Raw genomic sequence first — 18,327 nt, 5'->3', positions numbered from 1 at the left:
TGCTAATGTTCTGGAGGAGAACAGCAGACTAATTGCTGAAAGAGAAATGCTTAAGAATGTCTCGAAAGAGAATTCAGAGCTAAATCTCAAAGTAAGCAATTTAGAAGCTGAAATAATCCAACTTAAGGAAGAGTGCAAAGCTCGAGAGGCTAGAGAGCTTAATCTTAGAGAGGTTATTGCATCGTTTACTAATTCCTCCAAAGCAGTGGAGAAAATGGTAAATGATCATAGACCTACGAATGATAGAACCGGACTAGGGTTCCGTCAGAACTGTCTCTCGAGAGATAAGCAGACCAACGGTTTGGGAACTTCAAGTAATGGAGGATCTCAATCCAAACCGAATAAAGGTCATAAAGGACCAACAGGAAAGACCAGGGTAGCTATTCATAAACCGTCCCTATACACCAGCAATGGTAAGTATAGGAAAGCTACGAAGAATGGCCGGGTTAACAATATCGAAAGATCACCTAGCTATCTCTCGCAAGGCCATTCCGAGTACAAAAGAAGCTACATTTCATATAATGCGCCTCAAGGCAAATATGGAAGGTCTGAGATCCATAGAGTTAGGAACTCACGGATGGAGGAAGGCAGACACTACCCATCTGATGAGGATTGGTCACAAGAATATGAACCGTGGAATAAACCTCAGTTTCAACGGTACCACGTGACCAAACAGGCCATGAAGGGCATGGTGCATAAGTTCGAGGTCAAGCCTCAACCTAAGCTAATTTATGCACCTAAGAGGCCTAGAGTCTTTGCTAGCATTCCTTATGATTATCAATCGTATAACGGCTACATTGCACCTAGGCCTGGAGTAATGGGCCCAAGGTATAAATGGATGCCTAAACTTACTAACCAACCAGGACCCAAAGTTTGAGTACCTAAATCTGCTTGATTTGCATGCAGGACACCAGGGACGTATGGTTCATTGACAGTGGATGTTCGAGACATATGACGGGAAATCTAACATTGCTAGAGAACATCCACCCTATCGAAGGTCCCTTGGTGACATTTGGAGACAACGAGAAGAAAGGACACACGAAGGCTGTTGGTGAGATTCATAAGAATGATTTGGTGATCAAGGAAGTATCCTACGTTGAAGGGCTCAAGTTCAATCTCCTTAGCACGAGCCAATTCTGTGACAAGGGCTACAAAGTTATCTTCACCAAAAGCAAGTGCCAGATCATACAAGAGGAATCTCTCGAAGTCGTCCTGGAAGCAGCAAGGAAAGGAAACATGTACATAGTGGATTGGAGATCTGCCAAACCATCCCTATGTATGCTAGCAAGGAGCAAAGAGGACTTATGCTGGGATTGGCACAGTAAGCTTAGCCACCTAAACTTCAAAACCATCAACAAGCTTACTAAGAGGAATCTTGTGGAAGGACTGCCCAAAGTCACGTTTCGGAAGGACAAGATTTGTGAGGCATGTCAACGTTGCAAACAGATCAAATCCTCTTTCAAAACCAAAGCCGAGACATCGTCTACCAGACCACTAAGTCTTCTTCATATGGACTTATTTGGCCCTGTGGATCCACCCAGCATGAGAGGAAGGAAGTACACTCTTGTGGTAGTAGATGACTACACAAGATTCACCTGGACCGTATTCTTAACCAAGAAAAGCGAGACAAAAGTTGCCCTATCAAATCTTTTGAAGCAAGTTCAAGTTGAGAAGGATGTCTCGATACTCAAGATTCGGTCAGATCAAGGTGGAGAGTTCGTTAACCAAGTGATCAAGAGCTATTGCAGCGAGAACGGGATTCATCATCAGTTGTCAGCTGCTCGAACACCTCAACAGAACGGCGTTGCTGAAAGGAGGAACAGAACTCAAAAGGAAGCTGCAAGGACCATGCTCTCACAAGCCAACATATCACAAGGATTTTGGGCAGAAGCAGTAAACACAGCGTGCTATACCCAAAATCGGTCCTTGATCGTGAAAGGAGTCGGAAAGACTCCATATGAGTTGTGGAATGGAAGGAAACCTAATGTAAGCTACTTTCATACATTCGGATGCAAATGCTATGTCCACAACAATGGAAAGACTCAGTTAAGAGCCTTTGACGAAAAGGCAGACGATGGAGTATTTCTGGGATACTCATCGACAAGTAAAGCCTTCAGAGTCTTCAACAAGCGGAGATTGGTGGTTGAGGAATCTATACATGTCTCTTTTGATGACAAAGCATCAGCTAATCAACCATCAAAGTCAATAGAAGCAGCTGAAAGTTCTGAGGAAGCTCAGCTGGAAACGATCGAGAAATCAGACTTACCTTTCGATGGGAAACAACCGATAGTTCAAGACGTAGCAGAACTCCAGTCAGAATCAGACGATGAAGAGACTACAAAGAAAAATGCTCCTAACTCAGTTAATCCAATCCAGATCATGGATGATCAACCCACATCCCAACCAACACTTGAGGAGTTAACTGAGGAGCCACAACCTGATCTAAGATGGCTGAGAAGTCATCCCGCTGATCAAGTGATTGGAGATATACATGACAAAGTTCGAACCAGATCAACATACAGAGAAAGCATGCTTGCTTGCTTTCTATCGCAAATAGAGCTTAAGGTGATTGATGAGGCTCTAAGCGATCCTGATTGGGTACAAGCCATGCAAGAGGAACTTCATCAGTTTGAGAGGAATGACGTTTGGGAACTGGTTCCGAGACCTCATCATCAGAATGTCATTGGTACAAAATGGGTTTTCAGAAACAAGATGAATGAGGATGGAGTTATTGTTAGGAACAAGGCCAGACTTGTTGCTAAAGGATATTGCCAGGAGGAAGGAATAGATTTTGATGAAACCTTTGCTCCGGTAGCACGTCTCGAAGCCATTCACATCTTTCTCGCTTATGCCGCCTTCAAAGACTTCAAAGTGTATCAAATGGATGTCAAGAGCGCTTTTCTGAACGGACTTCTTGAAGAAGAGGTGTACGTTGAACAACCTCCGGGTTTCTTGAAGGACGTGGGAGCTGACAAAGTATACAAGTTGAAGAAGGCACTTTACGGCTTGAAACAAGCTCCGAGAGCTTGGTATGACACTTTATCCTGTTTTCTACTTCAGTGTGGGTTCACCAAAGGCCTAGTGGACAAAACATTGTTTAGAATTAAGGATGTAGATCATATCTTATTGGTGCAAATCTATGTGGATGATATCATCTTTGGAAGCACCAATCCAGACTTGTGCGAGAAGTTCTCCAGTTTGATGAAAGGGAAGTTCGAGATGAGCATGATGGGAGAACTAAACTACTTCCTTGGATTACAAGTGAGACAGCTTAAGGAAGGTATCTTCATCAATCAGGAGAAATACACCAAGGATCTGCTCAGAAAATACAATATAGAAGGGAAATCTTCAGTCAAAGTACCTATGGGAACCTCTCTACGCATCGATGTTGACAGTGAAGGCCGAGAGGTTGATCAAACTACGTATCGACGTATCATCGGATCTCTTCTTTATTTAACTGCTAGTAGACCAGATATATCCTTTGCAGTAGGTGTATGTGCTAGATTTCAGGCAAGTCCTAAGGAGAGTCACTTAAATGCATCTAAAAAGATTCTTAGATATCTCAAGGGTACGCAAAGTGTTGGACTTTGGTATTCGAGAGGTGGATCTTTCGAACTTATGGGATATTCAGATGCGGACTTTGCCGGTTTTAAAATTGATCGTAAGAGCACATCTGGGACATGTCAGTTTCTAGGTGGAAGACTTGTCTCATGGTTTAGCAAGAAACAGCATTCGATAGCTACAAGTACCGCTGAGGCAGAATATGTAGCAGCTGGAAGTTGTTGTGCTCAGATTTTATGGATGAAGCAACAATTACTGGATTATGGTGTTCAATGTAAAGAGGTTAAGATTATGTGTGACAACACTAGTGCCATAGCTATTACTCAGAATCCGGTGTTACATTCAAGGACAAAGCACATTAACATAAAATATCACTTCATCCGAGACCATGTTGAGAAAAAGGATATAACTTTGGAATATGTTGCAACGGAGGAGCAACTAGCAGATATTTTCACAAAGGCGTTATGTGAAAATAGATTCTCTCAACTAAGGTTAGAATTGGGAATGATAGAATTGGGTTGAACGGTCAAATCTTATCTCCTTGTATTTAGTGCCATGAACTGTTTCGCATGTGAGGAGCGGTTTCATCAACTTTATGGCAGCTTTGGAGTTACACAGCATTGAATGGTTATTCATTTAGTATCCCGTGACTCAACAGTGCTAAGTTTTTGGGCTATAAATAGAGGGGTTTTCTCAGCAATTCATGTCATCGACTTCTTCATGGAGAAGAAGAAAGGAAAAGACGATGTACCATTCTGGTATAGAGGAAGGAAATCGGCAGCCAAGTCCAAAGACTTTCAAGGAGAAAACTATCCAGAATGAACTAAGGGTGAACAGATTGCGGAGTTTCCTGATAATCCAAGCAAGCATTCTGTTCGCATCCAAGGTGAATGGATCCCCAAATGCGAGGAGATCCACAACGGTGGGATACTGGAATCAGGAGAAGAGTCTCGTATAAGTGGGACTCTTACAGCTGCACATTCCGGAAAAGGATCTCCCTCAACCAAATGGAGAACCAAGGAAAAGGTAGAAGGAGCCTGTGAGGAGTGCAGCAGCGGAGAGGTCGAGAAGAACAAGAAAAATTAAGCCACCTCTAGTTCTATAACTAGAATAAATAGGACTTTAGATGGCTAGTTCCTGCTCTGACGTTAGATTCCTATATGGCTATCCAAGGCCAAACAAAAGTTTCTAGGGAATCTAATAGTATATTGATTCGTATGTAATGTATCTGGAAATCACTAAATGAACTCAAGGAAATGTTCCTAGTGATATCTTTTGGATGAATCAATCTAGTTCTTTTTGCAATCTGTGTTCGAAAGGTAGTTCGAGAGATACTCATTCAGTTTGGCTATATACGATATGTCTCGAAGAAGGGGAGTTCGAGAGATCACTTCGAAAGATAACAAACTGATTCTATATGTATCTCAAAGACGGAGGAATAAGGAGGGTTAGGGATCAATCACTCAGGGGGAAGATCATTAACCACTTGAATATGTTGCCATAGGTTCAACCAAGTCAAGACGGAGGAATAAGAAGGTTTAGGGATTAATAACTCAGGGGAAAGATCCTTAAACTAGTACAGCCAAGTGTTCACCTTCGAAAGGTGAAACTGATGTATTCAACGGATATATGTGGAACGGCTAATTTGGAAATTAATGTTAGCCACGTGGTCTTCGGTTACTGACGGTTTTCCAAGTTTTAAGGGCGCTATCGTGTTTAGTGGGAGCATGCTTATAAAGTTATCTTATTTTATAACNGTATCTTCATCAACCAGGAGAAATACACCAAGGATCTGCTCAAGAAATACAATATAGAAGGGAAATCTTCAGTCAAAGTACCTATGGGAACCTCTCTACGCATCGATGTTGACAGTGAAGGCCGAGAGGTTGATCAAACTACGTATCGACGTATCATCGGATCTCTTCTTTATTTAACTGCTAGTAGACCAGATATATCCTTTGCAGTAGGTGTATGTGCTAGATTTCAGGCAAGTCCTAAGGAGAGTCACTTAAATGCATCTAAAAAGATTCTTAGATATCTCAAGGGTACGCAAAGTGTTGGACTTTGGTATTCGAGAGGTGGATCTTTCGAACTTATGGGATATTCAGATGCGGACTTTGCCGGTTTTAAAATTGATCGTAAGAGCACATCTGGGACATGTCAGTTTCTAGGTGGAAGACTTGTCTCATGGTTTAGCAAGAAACAGCATTCGATAGCTACAAGTACCGCTGAGGCAGAATATGTAGCAGCTGGAAGTTGTTGTGCTCAGATTTTATGGATGAAGCAACAATTACTGGATTATGGTGTTCAATGTAAAGAGGTTAAGATTATGTGTGACAACACTAGTGCCATAGCTATTACTCAGAATCCGGTGTTACATTCAAGGACAAAGCACATTAACATAAAATATCACTTCATCCGAGACCATGTTGAGAAAAAGGATATAACTTTGGAATATGTTGCAACGGAGGAGCAACTAGCAGATATTTTCACAAAGGCGTTATGTGAAAATAGATTCTCTCAACTAAGGTTAGAATTGGGAATGATAGAATTGGGTTGAACGGTCAAATCTTATCTCCTTGTATTTAGTGCCATGAACTGTTTCGCATGTGAGGAGCGGTTTCATCAACTTTATGGCAGCTTTGGAGTTACACAGCATTGAATGGTTATTCATTTAGTATCCCGTGACTCAACAGTGCTAAGTTTTTGGGCTATAAATAGAGGGGTTTTCTCAGCAATTCATGTCATCGACTTCTTCATGGAGAAGAAGAAAGGAAAAGACGATGTACCATTCTGGTATAGAGGAAGGAAATCGGCAGCCAAGTCCAAAGACTTTCAAGGAGAAAACTATCCAGAATGAACTAAGGGTGAACAGATTGCGGAGTTTCCTGATAATCCAAGCAAGCATTCTGTTCGCATCCAAGGTGAATGGATCCCCAAATGCGAGGAGATCCACAACGGTGGGATACTGGAATCAGGAGAAGAGTCTCGTATAAGTGGGACTCTTACAGCTGCACATTCCGGAAAAGGATCTCCCTCAACCAAATGGAGAACCAAGGAAAAGGTAGAAGGAGCCTGTGAGGAGTGCAGCAGCGGAGAGGTCGAGAAGAACAAGAAAAATTAAGCCACCTCTAGTTCTATAACTAGAATAAATAGGACTTTAGATGGCTAGTTCCTGCTCTGACGTTAGATTCCTATATGGCTATCCAAGGCCAAACAAAAGTTTCTAGGGAATCTAATAGTATATTGATTCGTATGTAATGTATCTGGAAATCACTAAATGAACTCAAGGAAATGTTCCTAGTGATATCTTTTGGATGAATCAATCTAGTTCTTTTTGCAATCTGTGTTCGAAAGGTAGTTCGAGAGATACTCATTCAGTTTGGCTATATACGATATGTCTCGAAGAAGGGGAGTTCGAGAGATCACTTCGAAAGATAACAAACTGATTCTATATGTATCTCAAAGACGGAGGAATAAGGAGGGTTAGGGATCAATCACTCAGGGGGAAGATCATTAACCACTTGAATATGTTGCCATAGGTTCAACCAAGTCAAGACGGAGGAATAAGAAGGTTTAGGGATTAATAACTCAGGGGAAAGATCCTTAAACTAGTACAGCCAAGTGTTCACCTTCGAAAGGTGAAACTGATGTATTCAACGGATATATGTGGAACGGCTAATTTGGAAATTAATGTTAGCCACGTGGTCTTCGGTTACTGACGGTTTTCCAAGTTTTAAGGGCGCTATCGTGTTTAGTGGGAGCATGCTTATAAAGTTATCTTATTTTATAACCCCACTTTCTCGCCCTAAACCGTCACACTCTTTCCCAAAAATACCATCACCATATCATATGCACATAACCATTATAGAAGGGTCTTTCTGACCTTTCAATTCGTTTAAATCAACCGGGNTCAATTCGTTTAAATCAACCGGGATCCTAATTCGGGTTACACTCTCAACCCTACCCATATATCCGACCCAAATCCACAAGATATAAAAGTCAAACCCATCTTCTTTACCCGGATTCAAGCTCAAAACCGAATAGCCAAAATCCCCAAATTCCAAACACTGTACACATTCCCTCCAAAACATCAAGCTTTTAACGATGGCGTCCGAATCATCAACATCAACCTCATCTTCCGATGCTTACCAGAGAGAGTTGGCCCACATTCGAACTCTCATCAAGCAGGTCAAGGCGGGGAGCATCCTTGACAGAGAAGGTTTCGTCAACCACTCGACGAACCCGAAGCTAGCGGAGAAAGTCCTGAAGAAGTTCGAGAAGGCCGGGCTCATGAAATATATGACTCATGATTATCAAACGATCCACGACCTCGACTTCACCGAATGGTTTGTGAATGCTAAGGTCACAAAGGGCAAGATTGAGAGCCGATTCAATGAGATTGACATCACGACCTCCGTGGGTGACCTAAGGGCTGCATTCGACTTTACTGCATCAGAGGAGGCAGTCAAGCACCTCTCGGATTACAGCCTAGACAAGCAAGCCTTCTGGAACAAAATTCGATTGGAAACTGCTCCGTCCAGTGCAACCTCTACTCTCCGCAAGTTCCATTTGAAGGAGAGGTTTGCAATTGCAGCTGACCTCATCATGAAGTTCATCCTCAGTAAGGTGTCCGGAACCGATGAGATAAATCTAGACATCCTCAAAATCCTCCATGCCATCTGGAACAACGTTCAAATGGACTGGGCGCACATCATCTTCAACTTCCTAAAACTACAAGTGCAAGGATCAGTTTCAAACACCAACCAGTCGATCAGTAAAAAGGTTGGTTTCGGCTTTGTTGTGCAGTATTTACTAAGTTTAAAGGGTTTGAAGTTGAGGGAAGGGAGAGAGATTCATCGAAATACCTATATGGGTAGGACGAAATCTCAGGCTCCAAAGTCTAAGGGTGTGAAGATTGCACCCTCTCCCTCAAAGCCTAAGGGAAAAGGCAAAAGGAAAGCCCAATCTGAGGAAGAGGATTCTGATGATACACCACTGGGTGTACTGATTAAGAGGGTTGTTTTGCCAAAAAGGGCTAAGAAAGCCAATTCAAATGCTGTCACCAAGACTTGAGAGGTGACACCCTCTGTGATTCCAGTACCGTTTGAGGACAGGGCACAAGCCTAGGGGGAACCTCAGGCTACAAAGGCCGCTGAGGTTGAGAGAGTCCCCCCTACCAGGTCCATCTCGGGTGAAATTGTTGTTGATCTGAATATTGATGGTGCTGGTGATGCTGATGAATCTGTGGATATGTCTCGAGAGGAGACTCGAGAGTTTGAAGGCACTGGGATCAGTGATCCAGTGCAGAGAGATGTTGAGGAACCACGAGAGGTGGTTCAAGAGATAGCAGTTCCAGCAGTTGAAGTCCAAGACAACACAGTGGTAACTGCTGCTCATGATCAGGGCACTGTGGTCAGGGACCCAGTGCAAAGTGCTCATAATGTGAAGTTGACACCCACTGAATCTGCTCAAGTCGAAGGATCTATTGCCAGAGTGATAGCGGATGTGGAGACAGGTGATGATCTCTCTAGTCAGGGCCGAGAGATCAGTGAATAGACTGTGCAAGATGCACATATTATGGAGGATCAATCTGCTGAACAGATTGAGACGGAAAGAGAAGTAGCTGCTCAGTTGAATTCTTGTGCTGAAATAGATTTACACTTGGATGATCTCTCCAGAGTGCTTCGATGGATCAACTGGAGAACAGGTCCCTATAACCAACTGGTAGCTCAGGCAGTAGTTATGGAGGCTGAGGAAATCTTTGCTTTGAACTGGCTAAATCATACCGAGATCCCAGCCAATGAACTTCAAGACCTAGCCCATGAAATGTATGTGTCCAAGAGGAATCTTGGACGATCTGACAATGGCAAGGGCATAGCTGCTGATGACCAAGAGAACGAGCCTGAAGTGGATCCTGAAGTAGAGGCAAAGTACCAAGAAGACATCAGGCTCGCCACTACTCTATCCTTGGGACAGAATGTAGAGGATACGAGAGGTCCAGGGGAAACCTCAGGGGTTGCAAGAGATGATCCTGAAAATCCAATTGCAACGGCAGCAATCCCTTTGTCCCAAGTAAGTGACTCTGCTCTGGACGAACAGGTAGCAGCTTCGAGAGGTGAATCCGAGACCTCTGAAGCACTTGAGGCAGAACCCAACTCATTCCTACTTCTGCCAGCTCCTGACTCCACACCCTCGGTTGACACCGACGAAGCACAGACAGTTCGAGAGGGTGAAATTCCGTTGCTCACACTGCCAGGCTTTCCAATTTACATGGAGCTGCCGTCACCATTCCTGCTACCAGATGACACCGCATCAACCTTTGTAGCCAGGATGGTTGATAGACAAAGGTGGAGTGCACCAACTGCTCCTGAAACCATCGTGATTCCTGATTCACCTGAGCAGACTGAAGTGCAGCCGGATGAGCAACGAGAGCAGACAGTTTCAGGTCCTGCTGGTTCGAGAGGTACTGAGGGGGAAGATGTTCCCATCAATGGTGGAAACCGGGAAGCACCTATCGATGCACAACCTCCTCCCTCAAATCCGATCCCTCCGGCAGATGATCAAGTTCCCAGCTCTGGTTCGAGAGGTACCACTGAGGAGGATCTTCAATTGGATGGAAACCAGGAAGCATCCAATACAGAAGTTCCTTCCTTAGCTGATCCAATCCCACCAGTTGCTGAAGCTGAGGTTCCAGGTTCGAGAGGTGATGAGCGCGAAGTGATCCATCCCTTAGGTGGAAACCGGGAAGCGCCTGATATGGAGCTACCTTTAAGCTCTGATCCCAGTGTCCCTGCTGATCCTCAGACACACAATCGAGAGGAGGACTCACAGTTGCAAATCATGGGTGGAATTCTGGAAGCACCCAAGTCCCCTCCGACTAAAAGTACTATTCCTTCTTCTCCTCCTTCTGACTATGATCGACAGGCCGAAGAAGCTTTCATTGGCGAGATGCGCCAATTCATGGCCGATCAATCTCAGAAGATGGCTCAAATTAAGCGCATACTCACTGTTGTTCGCAACGCATCAATGCCTGCTGCTAGTACAAGTGAATCCCAAGCCAGTCATGCAGAACTTCTCGAACAAGCAGTATGGGCTGAAGATGCAGCAAGACGAGCCGCAAATGAGGCTGCGGAAGCTCGAGCAGAAGCTGCAGGAGCAAAAGCTGAAGGAGCAAAAGCTGAAGTTGCAGAACTAAGAGCTGAACTTCGAGCTTTCCAGAACTCTAGTGAACTTCGACAGGATGTAATCAAAGCCCTACTCGATAACCTGTCGAACCAAGTACCTGCCCAGCTTCAAACGCTTTTTGAAGGTATGTCCACTCTCCTTTCCCGTATGGATGATGCCAACAAGGGGGAAAATCAAGGGAATCAAGGATCAAGAGGGACATCAGCCAGCAAGAAAAGGGCAGCAAGTGAACCCTTAACCACTAGACCTCCTCCAAAAGTTCCAAAAATAATGAGCAAGGCAATGGAGGAAGCCAAGAGGCAGGAGTTTCTAAGGGTCCAGCGTACAATGGAAATGGAGAAGAGGAGAGAAGAAGACCGAGAAAGAAAAAGGAAGAGGCTAGAACAACAAACTGCAAAAGAGAAGAAGGACGAGCAGTTTATGAAAAACTATAAATCAGGGTTCAAAGAAGACACAACAGAATATCTCAATGGAATCATAGTAAGTCTTCTTGCCAAAACTGACCTATCTTCTCACAGCGGTCTCACTCCTCAAGAATGCATTGAATGGTGGAGAGATGGGGTAATCGAAGGTGATTTCATAGGTGAAGCCTTCATCAACTACCTTCATCTTGATGTATCGGATGAGTACCTAAATCTGGTAAACTCTAAAGACCCCATCAAAACACGAGCAGCTATCAACGAGAAGAGGAAAGCAGACAAGCAGTAAGCTCTCGTCGTCTACATGCATTCTCGATTATGTTGTTCTTTGCTTTCTTTTAACTTTTCTTCTATGTTCTTTTTCAAGTAAAACATTCCCTTAATCTTAATATATATATCTTTTGCTGGGGGTTGCGTGAGTTTTTACTTCATGCTTTAGCAGATTAGTTTCCTTGTCAAACTTACCGTATGCGCTGAAAACAAAATCAAAGTTAATCTTTTCTTGAAAATCAGCCATATAAGGAAGTATAGTGTTGGCATCACCAAAAAGGGGGAAATTGTTAGGAACATACTGTAATAGGTTTTGATGATACCAAATGTAATGTTCAATACCCTAAGTCTCGATAGATAGGAAATATATGTAAGTTCGACAAGTAAACTAAGAGCGAAAATACAACCGGGTAATTGAGCTCAACTCGGAAATTATTTAAGCTTAAGGTGAACTTGTTTGAACATCTTAGAAGTTTCGTGTTGTAAGCTTATAGATAGATCAGAAGAAGGCACGAGACATCACTAGAGGAATAAGGGTCTGCGAGACATCAACTAAGTCTCGAGACAAAAGCAGAGTTCGAGAGATGGAATCTCTCGAAACATCAATCCAGTTCGAGACATGAGATCGAGACATCAAGTAGTCGAGACATCAATTTTTGGTCTCGATAGACTAGTACTTCTCCAATGAATTGAACGGCTGTTAACACGCATAGATAAAGTAATCTAAGTTTGGAGAAAAAGAATATCATGGAGATAAAATATTAAGGAGGTGCTGACAGAGTATTATGGGAAAATAGAACAGCCGGAAGTGGATGCCACGTCAGAACTCCACAACCAACGGATAGAAGATGCACCAATTAGAGGTCGGTCTTATTCCCTAAAACGAGGATCAATGGGAATATAAAAAGAGTAACTTTTACCAAAAGAAGTAAGTGAAGTATAGACTCAAGATAGTGGAATATGGGATATTCATTACAAGACAAAAGGTTCAAGTTACAAGACCACCACTCCATGAAACATGCTAAATATATGCAAGTCCCATGATCGGCATGGGAGACAGATTTCAAACAGAATAATTTTCCCTCCAACGGAATTATTTCTCAACTCTCATATATAAGGACGTGAAGACACAAATTCAGAGATGTTCGAAAAAATTCAAGCTATCATAAGAGGTGTCTAGTTCAAACGTTCAAAAGTGCAAGTGCTTAATCTGGAATATCATACTTGATATTCATAACAGTGAGAAAACACATCTTAGTGTTTTGAGAGAGTTACACAGCTTAAACTACTACACATCTAGAAGGTGACCGAAGCTGCACTACAAGGAAGATTATCCAACGAAAGCTTTTGGTCAGATTGGAGATTGTTACACTCAACCTGTGACAACCGGAACAACCTTGCTTTGGAGAAGGCAAGAAGAGGCGGAGTAACCTGGGAGCTGTCTTGTGAAGATCCTGAGGCTTGAGGCGGGCTTGGTGATCAAAGCTCAAGTGCTCGAGAGGTGGAGTAACAAGAAGCGGGGCGAAAAACCTGAGGCATGAGGTGGGCTTCGTGATCAAAGCTCAAGCGCTCGATATTGTACTAAAAAGGGAAGTTTTAGTGCAATCCTTCTAGGGAGTTTCTAGAAGAAGAGTGGACGTAGGCGGGTTGGCCGAACCACTTAAAAATCTCTCTCGCATTTACTTTCTGTTTTTACCTCTCGCTAACTATCTCTCGAACTGCACTGCATATAACCACACCTCTCGAACTAACTCAAACTCGTGCAAATTAAAAGGGGATAACTTTTCCGCTGCGCATAAAACTTTGTCTTCATCTTGTGAGGTATCGGACCTATACATCCTAAGTCCAATACACACGAGAGGTCGAAAAAGATTTGCAAAAATCGTATACAAGTCTATTCACCCCCCCCCCCNTTTGCTGGGGGTTGCGTGAGTTTTTACTTCATGCTTTAGCAGATTAGTTTCCTTGTCAAACTTACCGTATGCGCTGAAAACAAAATCAAAGTTAATCTTTTCTTGAAAATCAGCCATATAAGGAAGTATAGTGTTGGCATCACCAAAAAGGGGGAAATTGTTAGGAACATACTGTAATAGGTTTTGATGATACCAAATGTAATGTTCAATACCCTAAGTCTCGATAGATAGGAAATATATGTAAGTTCGACAAGTAAACTAAGAGCGAAAATACAACCGGGTAATTGAGCTCAACTCGGAAATTATTTAAGCTTAAGGTGAACTTGTTTGAACATCTTAGAAGTTTCGTGTTGTAAGCTTATAGATAGATCAGAAGAAGGCACGAGACATCACTAGAGGAATAAGGGTCTGCGAGACATCAACTAAGTCTCGAGACAAAAGCAGAGTTCGAGAGATGGAATCTCTCGAAACATCAATCCAGTTCGAGACATGAGATCGAGACATCAAGTAGTCGAGACATCAATTTTTGGTCTCGATAGACTAGTACTTCTCCAATGAATTGAACGGCTGTTAACACGCATAGATAAAGTAATCTAAGTTTGGAGAAAAAGAATATCATGGAGATAAAATATTAAGGAGGTGCTGACAGAGTATTATGGGAAAATAGAACAGCCGGAAGTGGATGCCACGTCAGAACTCCACAACCAACGGATAGAAGATGCACCAATTAGAGGTCGGTCTTATTCCCTAAAACGAGGATCAATGGGAATATAAAAAGAGTAACTTTTACCAAAAGAAGTAAGTGAAGTATAGACTCAAGATAGTGGAATATGGGATATTCATTACAAGACAAAAGGTTCAAGTTACAAGACCACCACTCCATGAAACATGCTAAATATATGCAAGTCCCATGATCGGCATGGGAGACAGATTTCAAACAGAATAATTTTCCCTCCAACGGAATTATTTCTCAACTCTCATATATAAGGACGTGAAGACACAAATTCAGAGATGTTCGAAAAAATTCAAGCTATCATAAGAGGTGTCTAGTTCAAACGTTCAAAAGTGCAAGTGCTTAATCTGGAATATCATACTTGATATTCATAACAGTGAGAAAACACATCTTAGTGTTTTGAGAGAGTTACACAGCTTAAACTACTACACATCTAGAAGGTGACCGAAGCTGCACTACAAGGAAGATTATCCAACGAAAGCTTTTGGTCAGATTGGAGATTGTTACACTCAACCTGTGACAACCGGAACAACCTTGCTTTGGAGAAGGCAAGAAGAGGCGGAGTAACCTGGGAGCTGTCTTGTGAAGATCCTGAGGCTTGAGGCGGGCTTGGTGATCAAAGCTCAAGTGCTCGAGAGGTGGAGTAACAAGAAGCGGGGCGAAAAACCTGAGGCATGAGGTGGGCTTCGTGATCAAAGCTCAAGCGCTCGATATTGTACTAAAAAGGGAAGTTTTAGTGCAATCCTTCTAGGGAGTTTCTAGAAGAAGAGTGGACGTAGGCGGGTTGGCCGAACCACTTAAAAATCTCTCTCGCATTTACTTTCTGTTTTTACCTCTCGCTAACTATCTCTCGAACTGCACTGCATATAACCACACCTCTCGAACTAACTCAAACTCGTGCAAATTAAAAGGGGATAACTTTTCCGCTGCGCATAAAACTTTGTCTTCATCTTGTGAGGTATCGGACCTATACATCCTAAGTCCAATACACACGAGAGGTCGAAAAAGATTTGCAAAAATCGTATACAAGTCTATTCCCCCCCCCCCCCTCTAGACTTGTACCCCATCCCCTTGGGACCAACAGTAACCTTGTACTCTAGCAGCAGTACAAGACAACAAATTGTGAAGCATTCTAAGCTAATTTTAGCACTCATTGTAGCTAAGAAACATAACTAGTTGTTGATGAAGAATCAAAATGCATGTCTAATTGGTTTTTCACTAGTGCCTGAAGCACATAATGTTGCCCAATCGAGCAACTTTATAAGGGGTTGAGGTCGAGGTTATAACTGGTATGGTATGAGTTTCGAGCTCAAAAATAAGAAGCAAAGTGATCAAGGTAATCAATGACGACCATACTTATTGGGGCAAAATTCTAGCTAGAAGTTTGCTATCAATGTGGCTGTGAAGGGCTTTGGTCCTTACGTGCCGCACACCAAAGCATTTTGTCATCGAAGAATGAGTCTCAGCTCATATTGTTGGTTCTAGTTTGCTTGAAGCAAATACTGTAATAAATGATGATAACGAAATGATGAGGTATTGATGAAAAAATGATTGATGTCATTATAATGTTTGAGTAATGCATGAAAATATATTCATGTATGAGGAGTTAGCGTATGCCTGAAGCATCTAAGAAGTTAGCTCATGCTTGAAGTATTTGAGAAGTTAGCTTATGCCTGAAGCATACGTGACCGCAATATTTGAAAAGTTATTGCATGGCCGAGAAGTATATATATACTTACGAGTGCAAAGAAATTTAAATTTACTGATTTTCTTTGCTGATTTTACTACTCGGTTTAACTATTTGAAATTTACTGTTCAGAAGTGTACTTCTCTAAGCTTACCTCTCTAAACTTACCTTTCTAATCTTACTTCTCGTTTTACTTCCCAGAGTTACTTCCCTTAGTTTGGATGCTTATTTATGAAAAGTTTTCTCATGCATGAAATCGTGACCCTCGTATGCAATTAGCTGGTTGCTAATTCAAGGTTGAAATTGTTCCAAAAATCCTATATCAATCCTGGAAGGATTGCTATTATCAAGAAATTATGATAATCCTTCTTTGACTAATTTTAAGATGCCAAGATATCGAATCTCCCTATGAATATGATTGATTTAAATGTTATTAGCTTGAAATATAGAAGCAAATGATATCATATCAGTTTGTCCGAAGCAAACGAATGAATGAATTATATCATATCAATTTGCCTGAAGCAAATGAGGGAGTGAATTATATCATGTGAATTTGCACGAAGCAAATTAACCAGTGAGTGAAACTAATGGATAGTTGAGGATAGAGATCTAGAAGATCTATTTTATTTGACAAGCTTCCCAGTTTTCCTATGATTATTGTGTACCCTTATAATATCATTTGATATGTATGCTTTCATATTTGATCATAGATGATAGCGTATATGTTTTGGGTACTTCATATGTTGCGGTACATTTTTTTTAAAAGGCTTTAAATACCCAAATGATATTATAATATGGGATGAGCTAGTGGGTTGCCTTGGGCAAATATTTTTTTTTGGTGAGTCAGATTCCTTCAAGTGCATATTATATAAAGCATATTTTGTAGAAGAAAATTCTTAAACTATGTATTTTCTTGTTGGGGACATCAGTTTTATATGCTATCAGAATCTAACCCACTTCATATCATAATTATTCCCCCTAGCTCCTAATACGTGGTATAAGATCAAACATTTCCCTGTCTGCGTTTTGTTCATAGTGTGCAGCTTATTTTACTATATTACCGCCATTGCGTACCTCCAAGGGCTATCAAAACCTCCGTCTGTTGTTTAAATACTTGAACCCATGATATGGGATCAATATATAATTAGGTACGCTAACTGCACACTTGATGAAGATCGTTTCACGGCATTAGGGGGAGATAAAAGCCCAAATTTTATAGAATGCCGAGAAATTTCATGGAATGATTGATGAAAAAGATCTTCAGTATTTAAACCCACGTATTAGGTAGACTGAACTAGAAGTTTAGAAGAGGTAAACTGAACTAGAAGTTCAGAAGATATCTAATATGTCAATATATATACTGATAAGAAGAGTGACTAGGTCTCACATATCTTCCCCAACTTGGACCGTATATTTATTTACCAATGCTCCTTGACCCGAGAAGCGTGGAGACATATTGGTATAAAAGATAAGAATCCGCGAAAAGCTAAATCTAGTAAAAAATTTCGTCACTCTTGAAATCTCTTAAAGAAGTATGTCTTGAAGACATTTGTCTAGAAGGCGAAAACCCCCAATAAATTTACAGGTGCACCCAAAATAATAATATTGGGGATGCGGAACAACCAAATAAAAATATCTCTGGGAAATGGCTAGAGTCTGGTTGATTTAGAAATTGCCATGAATTTTATATATATGGGAGATTTTATGAAAAATATTATAGTTGTCGACAACACAATTGCCTTATAAATTGCTCTCAATATATAAGAATCTGGATCCAGAGCTAGGCACCAGTAGTGCCCTGATTTTTTTTAATGTTTAAAGGAGCAATTAAGGCATGTACAGCTCAGCTCGCTAAAACTGTATTCTCTTTATAATATGTACACCATTTAATGTTAACCCAGCAGGTTACAAATGTGTGTTTGTACAAAAGAGAAATACAAATAATTTGGTGGTATGATATAAAGCGAGACTGGCAGCTTAAGGGTTTACGCAGAGACCCTGAATTGATTTTAATCAAATGTACTCTCCCACAACATATGGCATTACATTCCGCTAATTAACATCATTGGCAGTGAATTGTAAATTTAGATATGCAGTTGATGAATGTCATGACCGCAAACTTATGGGTCATCATATGCTAATATTTATCTGTAAATCCCTGATGGATTCAACACTTTTGAAATGAGGAAAGTGAAAATCACAACATGTATCATTAAATTACTAAAGTCTTTTTATGACTTGAATATTATTGACTAAGTGTTTTCCTCCCGAAGAAGGAATATGCAAATAATATGTACCATTATGTGTTCGTTAAAGAATTGCTAATGGAGTTATTTATTTTATCTTCTCAGTCGATATTGATGGTTTATATGTTATTGAAGCACATAAAGAGCTTGGTGATATTAGCTCATGCTGAAAGACGGAGTTTTGAAATGAAAGACTTGGGAAACCCAAGTATTGCCTCAACCTGAAGATTGAGATTCTCTTTGAAAGAGTTTTATATACCAGTTAGCCTACTTGAAAAATGTCTTGAAGATGTTTTATATGAATAAGTAT

The sequence above is a fragment of the Ipomoea triloba genome, chromosome 4, assembly GCF_003576645.1.
Source record: "Ipomoea triloba cultivar NCNSP0323 chromosome 4, ASM357664v1".
In the NCBI taxonomy this organism is placed as follows: Eukaryota; Viridiplantae; Streptophyta; class Magnoliopsida; order Solanales; family Convolvulaceae; genus Ipomoea; species Ipomoea triloba.
This window is presented reverse-complemented; position numbering follows the sequence as displayed.